This window comes from Atractosteus spatula (assembly GCF_055471065.1).
Source record: "Atractosteus spatula isolate fAtrSpa1 chromosome 16 unlocalized genomic scaffold, fAtrSpa1.hap1 SUPER_16_unloc_2, whole genome shotgun sequence".
NCBI lineage: Eukaryota > Metazoa > Chordata > Actinopteri > Semionotiformes > Lepisosteidae > Atractosteus > Atractosteus spatula.
Genome location: NW_028296632.1, coordinates 64117 through 81054, shown reverse-complemented (window position 1 = coordinate 81054; position 16938 = coordinate 64117). Strand labels below are relative to the sequence as shown.

Sequence of the window (16938 nt, the reverse complement as noted above, 5' to 3'; positions counted from 1 at the left end):
AAGCAGGACAGTAGTGCTCCAGTATCCCCTAACAGAGAAACCAACACTCCATTAACAGTACATTTTTATCCACTGGACTGGGACAGACTTAGGGAGGCTACAAGGGATTTACAGGATCTAATCGTTAGGTAAACAGATTTTCTCACAAGACGTTATTCTCCCCAGTCTCGATTCTAAACCTACAGCGTTTCAGCATGTCTGGTTTCGAGACATTCGAATAAAACCAAATTGTTTCCACTATTGCAACTAATTGTATAAATTACAATTTATAATAATTTATAATAATACAAAAACTGTTTAACTACTTTTACGTCCACCTGTACTGTACTTATACGTTTCAGACGCTCTTATATTTTCCAATCTCCTTAAGTTGATTTTCGTCAAGTCTCTTTAGTTACGTCTCTAGCCAGTCCCGCTGGCTAAACACACTCACACCGTCATTTAGTATACCAAAACTCACAGTTACACACATACATGCCGGCACACAAATTCATAAAACACACATACACATCGAGAATATATTTTTCTCTTTGTAATACAATGTGCTGTATTCTTGTTTTACTTCTACATGAATCCTTTTAATTCCTGAAGCGCACTCCAGGTTCGCTGCATTTCTAATTTCGGGTGCGGTACTTTAGCCCACCGGTCAATATCTTACGGTTTTGGATTTGATCGTATGGGGGAAATCAGGGAAGGTAGGTGCGATTGCAGACCCCCTCGACGGGGTGCGAGACAGTGTTAGAGTGGCGCTGTCATCAACGGCGCCAGCCCCTGCTACATCAAGTCCTTTCCCACTTCGAGTGAGAGTACAGATCTGCGGGCGCCCTCCCTCTAACAGGGGAGACCCTGATCCGTCTTTATCACACTCATACCAAGTGTTATCCCAATCAGACCCCCCTTCTCCATATGGCCACTGAGGGAATTGATCCCAATTATTTTCGTTTCCTGCCTGTTTGTTCCCCTGTGGGAGAGCAGGATATAACTTAGTCGCTGGCTGCAGCACATTAACCAGTGCAGCGTGACCAGAAGTTAATTCCTTCTTTAGTTTCTCATTCTCCTGTACTGCCTCTTTTAGCTTTTATTTTCTATACTCTTTCGTAGCGAGTAAAGTATATTTTCTTCCGGGTTTTTATTTTCCCCGTAAACACACTTTTAAGTCACATCCCAATTTCTTTCTTTTTCGTCATGTATCTGCCACTACTGGTGCCGGCCGTGCACCAGGGTGGGAGCTACATGCTTGTGCTTTTGCCAATCAATACTCATATGCTTTCTTTACAGGCGTCTTCGCCCCAAATTCCCTCTGACAAACATAGCTTTTTCCATATTTTTCTCCTTCTTTTCCGTCAACTTACACTTTTCCGATATTTAAACGGACCCTTCCACCACTTTCTCAAACCATCAGTTAGCGCACATGTTCGGTCTCTTTAAGATTTACTTTTGTCGTGTGTGAGGTAACAGCTCATTCAGTAGGGGGATGCTTTCACTTGAAAAACCTGTGCATTCCTGCACTCATTCAGCCAAGGGCGTCTGTTACCTCCGGATCTAAATACCTCTCAGAGACTTTAGAGAGGATTTACACCGCACTGTTCACAGGTAAGAAACGAGACCTCGAAAACCCCCTTTCTTGATCAGTAATTCACCATCCCCAGAACGCCAGCATCGCTGCTTTTGCCCCGGGGTGGACTTACGCACTGAGCTCAATCAGGGCGATTCTCGGGTCTCAACGTCCTTTAAATCCTGCTACTTAATGCTTTGCTCTTTTATTATGAGGTGTGTTTATGTTAGTGTCGTGCGTGTGTATATGTATTTCACAAACAAGGAAAACACCAAAAACATACATGCATATATCTCTTCTACTCCTGTTTCCTTTAAAACAAAAAAACCCACGCCAGAAACCACGCCACTCCAATCTGTGCACGATCAAGGCGTAGCTAATCTCAGGACCCCGGGCGTAATTAAAGCCCACACCAATCCTGGATTATACGTGCATTTAATGCACCACTCAGCTCCAGAACCCCGGGCGCAATTAAGGCCCACACCGATCCCGAGCCTCAGAACTCCGGGTGCAATTAAGACCCAAACCAGTTCTGACCTTCAGAACTCCGGGTGCAATTAAGACCCACACCAGTCCTGAACTTCACGGTAAGGGTCCAAAACCCGTTCAAAACTCCACGCGCAATTAAGGCATACACCAGCTTCGAACGCCTGTACACAATACCGCGGAACCCCTGCCAGACCAAATTCTGGGCTTACAGCAACCAACCCATTACATACACCGGTGCCTTCCCCGGGCCAGAGGAATTCAGAAACTCACGTTTACTCCGTCATCTCGGGCGATTCTCGCAGGGAGCAGAGATTTCCCAATCGGTCAGAGAGAGTCGGGACTTTTAAATAAAAGAGGAGTCCTTACCTCTTAGTTATGTGCGCGCTGACCGTCTCTCCTGCCGATGGGAAGTTCTGCGCCTTCTGGAGCATCCGCCGACTACGCCAAATTTGTTGTAACAGAAGAAATAAGGTTCTTGATCCTGAGATGAAGTAAAACAGATGAGTTTATTGCATGCAAGGAACAATAAAGCCGAAGTCTTGTTTCCCGCAAGAAACAACAAAACCGAAGCATTGTTCAACGTACTGTTACAAACTTTTGGGTTATATAGTGTTTTCTTCTCCGTTTCTGACGTCACTCGGTCTGATGGTAAAGAGGGGGGTTCATGGTATTTGGCCAGTTTACGATGTTCTGGGCAAATGGTCAGTTTAACCTTACACCCAGGGGGGTTCCTAGCTTGCATCTGCAATCCTTATCAGTTAACCCCCTTTCCTGGCATAAACCCCAGCTTGTGACTTAGAAGTCTAAACCCCCTACAGAAAGGATTAAATTCAAACCCCCGTCTTCACATCTTTCTTCAGCTGCAAGATAGCAATGCTAACCACTTCGCCACCATTATAAATGGATGGATATTGAAGTGGAAATCTAATAAGTAAATTGATTCTTAAAAATGTAGAGAGCTTTGAAAAAAATATATTGGTGCTTTTAGATAATATATTTCAAGGATGTAACTGCTGTGCTACAGTGCGTGCAGAATTTTAGAAAACAGTTCGTCAACAAAGTACACTGTTTAGGTTAGTTTAGAAGACAATGTACCAAAACAATATATGCTGTCTGGGTCATTAGAATTAGCTGAAAGTAACCGATAAGCGTTGAATAACAAATCTAGTTTTTCTTCTCTCGCTCTATGATGTAATCTGTTTTCTCTTAGAGAAAGGGGAAGTTTTAGAAGGGACCAAGTGCTGAACTTTTTTACAGCGCAACGTCTTATAAAAACCCTGTACTGCTTGTAACAAATTGAGTCTCTGGTTGCACTTTGCGAAGTGGCAGCAGGGCTCCCAATATTGCAATATTGAAATAAAGACCTTACTCAGGTGAGAACTCTCTTTTGTGGCTTCCTTGATAGTTATATTTCCATGACAATATCTTAGTTATCTTTCTAGTTCACAGGTTTGCATGCATGATTTAATTTTGAAAGCCACTGAGACATCAGGTACTACTGTTGTATTTATGAAAAAGAAACAAAACAAAAAACATACTAACAACTGTGCCATCCTACTCCTTAGTTAATACATTTTATTATTCATAAACAGTTAACATTGTTAGCAAAATATTTTGAATTATATTTAACCCTATTTTTTCTTTAGTTTTGTATTTAACTTATTATATGATAGTCAGACTTAATGTATATTTGAACAATGAAAATATATTTTTACAAGATGCGGGGGAAAGTGCAACATCTTATTACAGTGCTAAATTTAATATTATTGATTGCTAATAGTTTATGCTAACACCTAACTTTCTTAATTAGATGTATTTAAAACAGTGAACTAAGTGTAACATACTATTCAGAAATACAATCGAAAATAGTTTTGTGGTGTTTGTATGGATGAAACGTTTCTAAAATGTATAACATAACAAAATTAAAGACGATTAAAATCTGTAATCTTTCCACTTGTAATGTCATTAGACAGAACAACACGTTTCTGGTTTGTTTTAATTAGTATTAGTTAGTAGTTAGTAGTTTTAATTTAATTAGTATTGCAATTCGCACTGATTCCCTTGCGAAGATATGGACTTAAGAATATTCGTGCCTGGTCAAAAAATGGCATTAAGCACTTAAAATTAATATGGTTAATAATAGTAAACTGTAACATGCTGTAACAAGATCGGTTAAACTGCGAAGAAAATGCTTTCAGAGAAAATGTTTCAGGTGTGAAGAACATAGATCTCCAATGCAATTTCAACCAAACCTGTTCCCACACACCCTGCCCCCACTACCATTAGAATATACACAAAGCACTGAAATCTTTCGAGCTAATGATCAGGTGACCCGAGAGAGAGCGAGAGAAACACCAAGGGGTGCGGAACCAGGGAACTATTTACATGGAAAACGGGCGATCTCCCCAGACTGTCGCCCGTTTCACTGTTACCTGGATACCTCTTTATTTAGAACTCACTAACACTGATTTTTAGTTTAGAAGGATTCAAGTAGGGTTTTAGATGAAAGGCAGCGACCTTAATCAAGCCCAAATCATAATTGAACCCATTCAGAGCCTACATTACATTTTAGCGTTTCATTCTGAGCAGAAGACCCTCACACCTGAAGAAGGCTTGCGTTTTCTCTCTTCTCTTTTAAGCATGTGTACAATGTGTAATACAATTACAATGTGTAATTACAATGCGAATCGTATGAGGGTGGGGGGGAGGTGTCTTTCGCTGGAAATCTCGCCTGCTTCTACTTTACGAGCACAACCCCCTCTCTGCCGGAGTGCTGGCTGTGACGAATTAAACCGGTTTCACAGGTTTCAATCACAGACCATGTGACATGGGAGTCAGGAAACTAACACACAGCGCCACCGGATTTGATAACACTATAAAAACGCTATAAAATAATGTGACTAGGCACAGAACAAGTTTACAGCACAGTACAATAATAAATGCTGACCATGACTTTAGAAGCATAAATTGCCTTACACTCAATTTAAACACAAGCTGTCTTTAGCCCTCTAAGCTGGTTCATACAGAAATGTAGAGATCCAGGCTCAGAACACACAGCTTCATTAGCGAATACATATGCAGGACAACTAGAGAAGACGTTTTGCAGAGGATGGATTTTTAGAAACATCCCATCAGTGACATCACTGAAGTCAACTCCTAGGTACTGTAACTGTCGTGTGGATAGTTTCACAAGAATCAGACAAAGGTTTAAGCATCGCTTGTTCTAGATAAAACTGCAAAAAAAACAACAACAACCCATAATGTACTTCTTTGCGGCTCTGTTTGCCCAAATCATATATTCACAACGTGAAATCTAGAAAATAATATTACGTAACCAAAATCCGCAATATGGAAACAGAACCTGTGTAATTGTTGATAGATGATGTACTCGTAACATTTTTTCAAGACGAACTACAACATTTAAAAAATGACTTGTATGTACTTGATATCTCTAATCAATCCACGGGTCCCAGCACAAAACGAAACTAAAACGCATACCGTTTCGCGCTTCTTATTAGTTGCTCAAAAGTAATTTGACCATATGAAATGCATAATATAAACCTAGAAACATATACGTGAGCAGTACTTAAGCACTGTAGTATCGGTGTTAAGACATACCTCTCAAATACTGTAAATCAAGTTAAAAATATCTCAAGACCGATTCTGGTCATAATGAAACCATGTTTCGTGTATGTTTTCTTTAAAGTACCGAGACCAGCCATATACTCTATGTTTATGTTCCAAAATTAATATCGTTTATGGCCTTCACACGCGTTGCAGTATGCTCCTATTCTTTTTATGCTCAGCTACTAAGATTTCCCTTCAGTGGTAAAATCAGATATGAATATTCAATACTTAAACGGGCACAGTTAAGACATTAAATATACATATACATACTGTATACAGTACAGTTTTCATACGGTAATATGTTTATGTTCCTAAATCAATCTCTTTTATGAGCATGTGAAAGGCATGGTGAATCGATTCTCAAAAATTACTGTACTTTGCATGATTGGAAACAAATGCGTGATTGCAAAATGCTGTGGTGTTACTTTTACAAAGACGGTCAATGAAAAAAAGAATGTTGACCAGGGCAATACTTTGAGTTTACACTTACAGCTTGTCCAAGGTCATTCATTATTAATACTATTAGTAATATCTTCGTTAAAGACTTTGATGGCCACAGCTCAAACATGAGAGGTTGAGCTTTATTAGCTCCACCTTGCGGAAATTCCGGATACTATTATTTTGCTTGTCGTATTATAGGAGAATTTACGGTAACTCGCGGTATTTACCGGTAGCTTGCGGTAGACTGCGTACAGCGTACCGCAAAATAATGCGGTATCGCCCGCGCATTTTGAATGGCTGCATCTGTAGGCTGCCAAAAGTCTCCGAAACCAAATTTTGATAGCAGAAAATTCTCACTCGTCCAGAAGTTCCCTTGGGACCCAACATCCAGCACAGAGTGGTAAAAAAGCGTCTTTTTTGTAGACCCTTGCAGTGTGCATTGGTGGTTCAGTGGTAGAATTCTCGCCTGCCACGCGGGAGGCCCGGGTTCGATTCCTGGCCAATGCAGTGGCTTTTGCAGCGAGCGGCTCCATCACTTGCATCCCCTTTCAACTCGCAACTGAAAACCCACTGAAGCTTAGAAGCTGTGAGCCAGGTCAGTACTCAGATGAGGATGACCTACAGGGAAAAGCAAAGCTTACAGCTGGAAGCGGTGTTAATGGAGCCAGCGGTGGGACGCTCACCCTGACGTCTGTGCGGGTCCCAATGCCCCAGTATAGTGACGGAGACGCTGTGTGGTAAAAAGGCGCTGTCTTTTGGATGAGATGTAAAACCGAGGTCATAGCTCTCTGTGGTCATTAAAAGTGACCACCAAAACCTTTGACAAAAGCTCTTGGTAATTGATGGTCTTCAATAATGCTTCTCCTTTAGGTACATTTAAATCAGCTGAAAAATGCTGTGAAATGGGGGGGCACTTCAGGCCAGTGTAGGATTTGAATTTGAATTTTTGAAGAACCATTAAACAGCACGAGAAAGCCCGTACACTGAATTGCAGGGCTTTCTATTCAAAGAAGGACAAAAGAAACTTCCCTGAATTCCATTTTTTGCAGCACAGAGAGGACAGTGGGAACAAGGCCTGTTAGCTCAGTTGGTTTGAGCGTGGTGCTAGTGACGCCAAAGTCTCTGGTTCGATCCCTGTTTGGGCCAGGCAGTCTCCTCCTCTCTTGCCAAAACCTGTTGCTTTCTTGCTGTGGTGAGATTGGTGGTAATGCAAAGACGCCACATACTACCGACAGACGAGAGTGTTGCGGGAGAAGAGAGAAGTGATGGAAGATTGAAGAGTGTCCTAGGTGGAGCCAAGATGAAGTGTCACAATTGCCTAGGGGAGGATTTCAAATGTTTAAGATGGTAAAAATAACCGGAAGTGATCCCCCAGTCCGGCGCAGTCTGACGTACTTCTGTCATATAAAGTAAAACTAGATGTCGAACTGGAGCCTCACCATTTGCATAAGTGAGGCTCCAGTTATACATCTAGTTTCACTTTAAATGACAAAACTGAAGAGACTTAAAAGAGCTGGAGAGGATTTCTTACAACTTTTGAGCCGGCACAGTTTTCGAAAACGTTTTATTTAAGCTGCACTATACAACACAGACAGCCAAGAGTCTCCAAAACAAAACGAATTGACAGATAGAAGAAAAGTCCCACTCGTCCTAAAGTTCCCAAAATCCAGCACTGAGCGTAAACAAAGTGTTCAAGTAGCGTGGGAATGCTACCCCTAATGCTAGCTGGAGTTTGAGTGTCTGGTTCAGAGTTTGCTCAAGAGTTTACCTTTCACAGATGCGCAAAGATGAATGCTGAGGGTGCACGCTTCAAGGCGCCTTACAGTGCAGAGAGTGATTAGAGACAATTCGTGACGTGTGCTCGTTCCCATATACCGTACGCCCCGGGTTGCAGTGCTAGGATGACGTCCAATACCGCTTCGGAACGTAATGGCATTATATTCAAGTGCAGGACGTGAGGGTTTTATTTTGTTCGTTTTGTTCTGCTCTGCTTTGCTTTGTTTTGCTTTCCATGGCGTTCGTAAGAGCGTCAATAAAAAGGCGATTCCTGCGTCTAACACGAATGTAAGAGCTATTTCAAGAGCGGCTTCTAAAATGCTTGTAGACATTTGTCTGTTGTTGATTGTTTTTTTGTGTCTAACAAAGTGCCATTTTCCTGTCCGGACGGGGAGACTTTATCATTCCCACATGAAGCAACCCTTAAGTCCTCTGAGGTGTGTCTGTCTGCAAGGCTTGTATTTTGGAAAAGTTTTTTTTTTAATGGAGAACGACTTTGAAAAAGGTTTCCGCCGGCGCCTCGCGATCCATGTGAGATTGTAGCAAGAACGCAGCAATGGCGGCGCTCGCTGTAGTCGTGTCCGAGTGGTTAAGGCAATGGACTAGAAATCCATTGGGGTCTCCCCGCGCAAGTTCGAATCCTGCTGACTACGGTGTCCTCCTCACGTCGTTGTGTGCCGGCGCAAGCAAGGAAAAGTGCCTTTTTGCTTTTCCTGGTGGTTTAAAAACGCGAGATCGCTTGTACCCGCTGCCTTGGAAAGAAATGTCTACATGTTTACTTGCACATTGTCTATTGTTTGTTTGTACATTGTCTTGATGCACTGTTTGCACTTTGTCTTGTTTTTTACACTTGTTTTACAATCGAGAGACCTTCTGTAAGTAAGAATTCCATTGTACCAGTACCGGTTACATATGGCAATAAAGTTCAAGTTCAAATGCTTCAGCTTCCGCAAACGGCATTTTGCAGCTGGAAGCAGATGGCGACGCTTTTTGCGGTCGCGTGTCTTGTGCCCCATTTCCGGCCTTTAACATCGAATCAATAAAGCTGTTAGAACCGACACCATAGGTGCTTTTCTTACAACTTTTGATCTGACTCAGTTTCGGAATGCAATTCCTGAACACTGCGAGAGACAACCTACAGATGCAGCCATTCAAAATGAGCGGTAAAAACCCGTGGTACAGTAACCAACCCGCAGGGCACCGTAGGGCACCGCGGTAAGTGATTGGCTGGCCAAAATGACCGACAGGGGCACTCGTGGTGCATTGGTTGGTAGTGAAAAGATTTCATCATCTAATGTCTTTACTGTGCACATTTCAATCCGCTTAGTTTTGAATATTTATATGGAATTTTACCACTAAAGGGAAATTTTAGTAGCTGAGCATAAAAAGAAGAGGAGCATAACGCATCTGAAGGTCATAAACGATATTAATTTAGGAACATAAACATTACTGTATGTACATAAACTGTACTGTGTATGGCTGGTCTTGATAGTGTAGTGGTTTGATGGGTTTACTGAGACAATTATCAATTGTAGCAGTAATCACGAGGTTGTTCGTTGGGGCTTTTAGAAAATCAATCGTCAGAACAACTAACAACGCACACACACGGGTTCAATACACGAGATACATTTATTAATATAAACTGTGCACCAAACATATACTAGTCTGCCTGGATACGAGCGGCAGACCTTACTGTGAGGGTTATCAATATACAAGGTATATAATCTCGAAGAGATGCAAACACAAAGAGATACACAACAGAGAATATATGTCAATATATATCGTTCGGTTACCAAATCGCTAATCAGTGTTATTACCCACTGTTACTCTAAACTCGGAAGTAAATACATTACTCATGAATTAAATTGATAACAACTTGTGTTGAGGTACAATTAAATTCTCGAGACGCAATGTAGAACATGGGGTTTACTTATCCACTGTGTTTGGATTTGGAATTTCCCGGCACGAACACCAAACCAGCTGACAGGCTCTGTTGCAGCGGTTGTCCAATGGGCGTTGTGTCGGCGTCCTCTGGCTACCGGCCAACCAGTCGAGGTGCAGCTCGGAGTAGGAAGGCCGGAGGAATCTGACTGCGGCGCGCAGGGCAGTCGTTGCTCCGAGGGGATCTACCAGCAGTCCGGCTGGCTAGTAGAAAGTCTCTATGCACAGAGTGTGACCGCGAGTCCTCACAAGTCACTCTTTTGCCTGGGAAGAAGCTGGTTCGTTCCCGGTCCAGCGCTGCTTCTGAATAAGCTATTCAGGTTGTCGACGAGGGTCCAACTGTAGGCTGCCGTTGATCAAGCGGAGCATTCACGTTGGTAGAATTCTGAATACGTACGGGATCCTCGGCCTCGCGCTTAGAACAAAGTCCAAGTCCTTTTGCAGACAACAGCAGTTGTCACGTGATTGTCTCTGAGGATGCGCGAAAATGGCCAAGGAGAGCCCAGAACTGAGCTTGCGCTCCCTTTTTGATCAAGACCCAGATGTGTGCTGATTGGTTGAGAGTTTGGCGGGCATTGGAGACCCACGTGGTATTACCACGCCCTGCCAGTCCCTGATTGGTTGGTCAAGGTGAGATATAAGTCACTTACTCTTGACACTTAGAAATGCAGTCCAGATGTCCATTCGGCACTCCCTAGACAGATAGGCGCCAGTGGATGACCATTGATCATTATAGCCAGGCTTAGCTAATTGCATCCCCGTCTGGGAGCTTGCTTCTTATCAAAAGAAAAACATCTTAAATCAGCTTGCATGAATTCTTTCTCTGTGGCTGCACCACAGAGATGGAGGGTGAGATGGGGCCTCCTTTAGGAGCATACCAACGCTTAATTCTGTCTTATTAACAAGCATTGCCGCTACATATCCCCCCTTTTTGAAGGTCACGAGGTCCTGAGGCGTTGTTGCCTTCAAAACAAAAACAGAGTTAAGTGATGTTTGTTGTACCACGGTGGATTCTACCACCCAATATTCACATTACCTCTCGAGAATTTGTACAGGAAATAGTGTTGGAAAGAACGTTGCGTATACCTGCTCTCAGTTATAAGGTACCTAGGAATGAGGCATTGGGCATCATCATTAGCTCTAGACCTTAAACTTCCGGCAGTTCACTATCAGTATCGGATAGCTCTGCAGCAGGCAGACGTTTGGGAGTGGTTACCTGATTTCGGTGATAAACCATTGCTCTCTTTGTCTCATTCAAACTACCCCGCAAGGCTTTGATACAAGAGAACAGCATCCAACACATTACCCCAGCCATGATCCAGCTACCCAGCAGCAGTGTCAAGATGACCACGTTTATTGTTCCTAGCGCCCCAGAGGATCCACAACGACTGTGCTTGGGACCTACCAGTGTAGTTTTTAAGTTTGTGTCGTTAAGAACAAATTCGACTACCTGTACACCCTCAAGACTTACTGTCTCTTGGATTCTCTCATCCAAGTCAATGCCGTGTCCTCTGAAAGCGTCCACAATCTCGAGTTCCGTTTCGTATAGTTCTGACTCCAGGTGATACAGTGCTAAATCGTTGAGATGCACTATCGCTCCTTCAGGAACTTGTAGAAAAACTGTTTGGTTGGGTAGCTGCACTTCGGTAGCTGTATCATGCCTGTCATATGTTATTGTAACCGTTAACTGTGGTGTGCTGACCAGCCATTTCTTTCCCACCTGCTCAACCTGGGGTTCGTTAACCTCACTTTTGCTCGTCACTGTGGCTTTACACTTTTCAGTGGCAGCCCCCTTTCTGATACCACACAACCTCTGAGTTGTGTCCCTAAGGAATGGCTTACTTGGGCATACCCAGTGGATATCCTTGGTTGATATACACAGTTCCAGGTTTGGAACAAGATACAAATTTGGATCATCCTCCTGGTAAGCTACGAGCGGTGGGGTGGTCAACTTCACATGCATGTCCCCCCTCCAGAAGCCAACGTTCGATATAGACTTGAGTCTATAGATATCCTTGCCACTCACGATGGGAAGGTTCAACAGGAAACCTATTTCCTTGGCTTCAGGGTTGACATGTATAGGAATGGCACTGCCTAGACTGTATGCAAAATGTACCTGTAATGGCTGCACCATCTCAGAAGTGGTTGTCCTAAGTACTTCTTCTACTAAGGACAGTGGAACCAAGTAAGTTGGAATCTGTCCCATGGCTAAGCTAGTTATCTTGGCACTAAGCTCCCTAAGCAAATCCTGCATCAGCATCCTGACCTGTTGCACGTAAGCATAATCCCACTGTAACACGTCGACAATCCTGCCCACGGTGTGGAGGGTGTTATTTAACACTGCTGCATGAAGGTTTACTGCTAATATTGTGCCCTGTAAGGTTTTCCCTAGGCTTTCCAGCCGCTGCTGCTGTTGATACAGCCTGTCCTGAATTTCTGGCATTTCCTTAAGTAACCCAGACACCTGCCTTCTCAGGGTGGTCAGGGTGACAGTGTAAGCAGCAAACAGACCAGCTGAAAATAGCGAGCCCACGGCGGAGGCCGCAGCAATCAGACCCCCCAAGAACCTTTTGGGGCGGCTGAGGCCTGTCATCTCCTCCTGGCTGACTGTTGCCTTCCTCAGCTGGCGGAGCATGTGTATAGTGTCTAGCTGGGCATGCCATACAGCATCCTTAGCCCACTGCCTGCCATGATGGGACACCCTACTGTTCATGTTGATGTGCTTCCGAAACACATCACTTGGGTCCAGCCGCACATACACTCGCTGAGTATATGTTCTGCAATTTGTTAACAACAATCCGGGAGCGTCCTGCAGGACTATGCCGGTAGGAGGACCGGGTTCCACAACTTCAAGGGGCTGTGTCGAAGCGATCCACAGCACTGTCAGGACCAGCCGTGGCAGTTTTAGGATTCCCATTCTGGAACACAGATGAGGCACATGGTACAGTTCCACTATAATTTTGAATATATTTTCCTAGGAGGACCTACACTACAGTACCTAACTACCTGCAGCTACAAAGGGGCACCCCCCTCTTGATCGGGTTTAGACTTTTAACCCTATTCTGTGTCCTCCGGCGCCATTTGAGGTGGGCGATACAACCGGAGGTGGTTGCGATGCACCCACTTATAGACCAGAGATTGCCTTCCTTTTTCAATCCGAATTCGATAAGCTACCGGTGATACCTTATCGACAATCTCGTGGGGTCCTGTCCAACTGGGTAAGAATTTCCGGGCCACCCCTGTGGGTTTGGCAAATTGGAAGTACAGGACCTTGTCTCTTACTTGGAGTTCCTGGTTAACTGCCTTTCGGTCATAGTATGCTTTCCTACCCTCTGCACTCCTTCCCAGATTGTTCTGGGCAAAAGCAAAGGTTGCCTGCAGATGTGCTTGCTGACACATACTGATGGGCCGTAGCAGCCCCCGTCGTGCTCAGGTCCTCCACCCCATAAAGACAGTGTAGGGGAAGAGTCATCTTCCGACCTGTCATCATCTCAAAAGGTGGGACCCCCGTAGAGCAATGGGGCGTGGCTCGGATGGCCATCAGAACCAGGGGCAGCTTAATGTCCCAGTCCCTACTGCTGGTGGAGACAAACTTTTTGAGCATACTAACCACCGTTCGGTTTGCCCTTTCTGCCTGGCCCGAGGATTGAGGGTGGTAGGAGATATGCAACTGGGCCTTGACCCCAAGCATATTCCACAGGGTTGCCATTACTGTAGCTGTGAAATGGGTTCCCCGATCCGAGTCCACGGTCAGGGGGAGTCCCCATCGACTGAACACATGGTTCACCAACAGCACTGCAGTTGTCTCTGCCGTGTCGTTGGGTGCTGGGAGGCACTCAATCCATTTTGTGAATGCACACGTAACCGTGAGGAAATATTTGTTCCCTCTGGATGACCTCACCAGCGGCCCCACCCAATCCATTTGTAGATTGGACCAGGGGAATGTCATGCCCTTTTTCTGGAGTGGTGCACGGTGCAAGGGCCGTGATGGTTGGAACTGGCTACACGTCAGACACCCCTTTACATACGCGGCGATGTCTTGGCCCATGTGAGGCCAGAATGCCACCTGCTGGATAGTGTCGTACGTGGCCTTGATTCCCCGGTGACCCCCACAGGGCTCGTCATGAGCGTGTTGGATCATGACCCCCCGATGGCAGCGGGGAACTACCCACTTTGGGACACCTTGTGCAACTGGTACACAAACCAACAACCCCTTTATAATTTTTAGGTTGTCTTTCACCTCTGCCAGCTCCTTCAGCTCTGGAGACTGGCTCAGCACCTGCTCCGAAAGAGGTTGACGCACTGGGTCAGCGATATGCTGATACATTAGCCCAATTGCTGGGTCCTGTTTCTGCATTTCCGCAAGATCGGTGTTAAAACCCTGTGACCCAAGCACTACAGATTGAGGGTCAGCTCCGACATCCTGTCTAGCCCTGCTTCGGGTGACCGCCTTGACCTCAGCCACGGTTTCTGGGGGTAGCCATTCCTGCTGGAACTGCCAGGGTTCACCCTCTAAGGCGCCAGATTTAGCCAGCCGGTCGGCCTCATCATTCCCGTCTTTGTCGGGTCCCTTCACCTGGGAGTGTCCCTTCACCTTCCTCCAGTAAACCATCATTCCAGCCTCGGTCGTGAGCTTGTCACTGGCCAGGAACAACTCTTTGTTCTTTACTTCCTTGCCCCGGGCATTTTTCATGCCGGTACCCTTCCAATACGGAAGATGGGACACGAAGCTATGTCGGGCGTAGTTCGAGTCACTACAGATGACAAATTGTTTAAGGCCATTTGTCAGGGCCTGCTGGAGGGTGATCAGCACCCCAGCTACTTCCGCATACTGACTAGTCTTTGGTCCTAGCTTATAGCGGGTCGGCCCACAGGGAGTATTGTCTTGCCAGACTACTCCTACCCCTGCTAGCACCTGCTGTTCGTGGCGAAAAGAGCAACCGTCAACATAGGCCATGGGTAAGCCCTGGCCCACGTTTTCATCGTAGTACCGGTGATTGTTCGGTAGCTCAGCAGCGGGAATTGTTTCTGGAGCTTCCATGTCAGTGTCACAGCCGTGACACACTTGGCCCAAAGCCAGGCCCTGTCCCAGGTACATTTTCTTGCTCTGTGCATAACGTACCTCTATCTCATAGCCTTGTAGGGCCATCATCCATGCCACAATCCTGCTATTTGACACCCTGCCCGCTTTCAGTCTCTGGCTATGCAGGAATGTCACAGGTTGGTGGCAGGTTTCGATGATGATCTTTTGTCCCCCTACATAACTACGGAAGTGTTCTACCGACCAGACCGTAGACAACAGGGCCTTCTCGCAGTCCAAGAACTTTTGCTCCACTGGGTTCAGGGCTCGACTGGCATACGCCACCACCCTTCGCTCTTGGTCATATTCCTGACTCAGAGCAGCCCCAAGGCAGTGCTCTGAGAACCCTGCTTCAAGGTAGAAGACCTTATTTTTGTCAGGGTAGGCCAAGCACGGCGCACTACCGAGTCTGCGCTTCAGCTCCATCACAGCCTGTTCTGAGGAAGGTCCCCACTCAAAGGGCACGTCTTTCTGCAGCAGCTTGTGGAGGGGCCTTGCTATTTCAGCGTAATCCTCAATGAACTGCCGGGAATAATTACATACTCCCAGAAAGCTGCGCAGTTCAGACAGGTTAGTGGGCGACTTCATATTCTGGATAGCTTGGACTCTGCTGGACTGTGGCTGTATGCCTTGGGCTCCAACCAATAGTCCCACGTACTCCACTTGGGTCCTACACCACTGTCCCTTAGCCAGAGACAGTTTGGCCCCTGCACGGGAGAGCTGGGTCAACACATGCCTGATCTCGGCCAGCATCCATCCTCTGTCCCTTCTTTAGGACAAGGCGTACCGGAAACCCTGCTGTTGACGCAGGAACGATCAGGTCCGATTCGTTTACTACCTGGCAGGCCTGAGGAATCGTCTGACCTGACCGAATGTTCTCGGGGTCGCCGCTTAGAGAGTGGGCATCTGGGTTCACCCGTGTCCACAGCACACTGTTTACTGTGTCCAGCTGGGCGCCCAGTCGAACCAACAGGTCTGCACCAATACAGACCGAATGGGTCAGCTGAGGTGCTACCTGGAAGTAGTGAGCAAACTTCCTTTTTCCGATGGAGATGGAAGCTGCACAGCTTCCTTTGCTCCAAATGGACCTATGAGGTGGGGGTGCCCACCACAGACCCTGTGATTGCGTCACCAGGGTCACCTGACGGCTTCGCGACAGGTCCTCGAACAGACCTTCACTGATTATGGACTTCTCAGAGCTGAGGCTGAGAATTACATCATCAACCTGCACTTCTGCCACCTGGACCCCTCCCACCACCATGGGGTGGTAGTCCTTGTCCCCCTGAGGTACCAGGGCGCACAGAAAGGACTCCCATTCATTACCGGACAGGGAGATCCACTCTTCTTCAGGGATGAAAAAGGGGTGTGCTTTACCTGGCGGGTCAAGCAGCTGCTCGGAGCACTGCTCCTGTAGTTGGGAGACCGTGGGAGTGCTGGCCTGGGCAGGACTTCCCTGTAGTTTTGGAAAGCAAGAAGAGACATTTATTTCTCGTCCAGAGGAACCAGGAGAATCCTCCAACTCAGCTATGGTGTTCAGTGGGCACTGTGTGATCACAGCATAACCACTGAACCCCCCTTTTTGCTGTACGACAGGCTTAGGGTGCTTGACCTGAGCCCACAATTTTCCACGCTGGCAGTCCACCAGAGGCTCCAGCCTGTCAAGCAGGTCTTGGCCAATGAGTAGTGGCTCTGTTTTAAACCTAGAGATGTCAACAGGATGCACCACGTTCATTGGCCCGAACCTAAGTGCCACCCACACTCGGTGTGTGATCCTGGCATGATCCTGGGTATAGCTGGAAATATCTATCTTACACGGTTCTACCTTAAGTCTGATGCCTTTTCCTTTCGCTACTCGTTTGAGCTCGCTGAGTAGATCGGCTGACATCAAACTAATTTCAGCCCCAGTGTCAACCAGTGCTTCTCTATCTAAGACGTTTTCAAGAGAAACCTTGATATAAATACGCCTTGCTTTGCCTTTCTGGCTGAGATTCCCTAAGAATTGTTGGAAGCCTGCCTTTTCTTTGACTTC

At 45.8% G+C, this 16938-nt stretch overlaps 1 non-coding gene across 1 annotated transcript; it reads left to right on the top strand.

Annotated features, from left to right (window-relative positions):
• Nucleotides 1-6548: 6548 nt before the first annotated feature.
• On the top strand, nucleotides 6549-6619 carry trnag-gcc (transfer RNA glycine (anticodon GCC)). Its single transcript has one exon. It is a non-coding gene; the product is annotated as a tRNA-Gly (tRNA).
• The last annotated feature ends 10319 nt before the right edge of the window (nucleotides 6620-16938 follow it).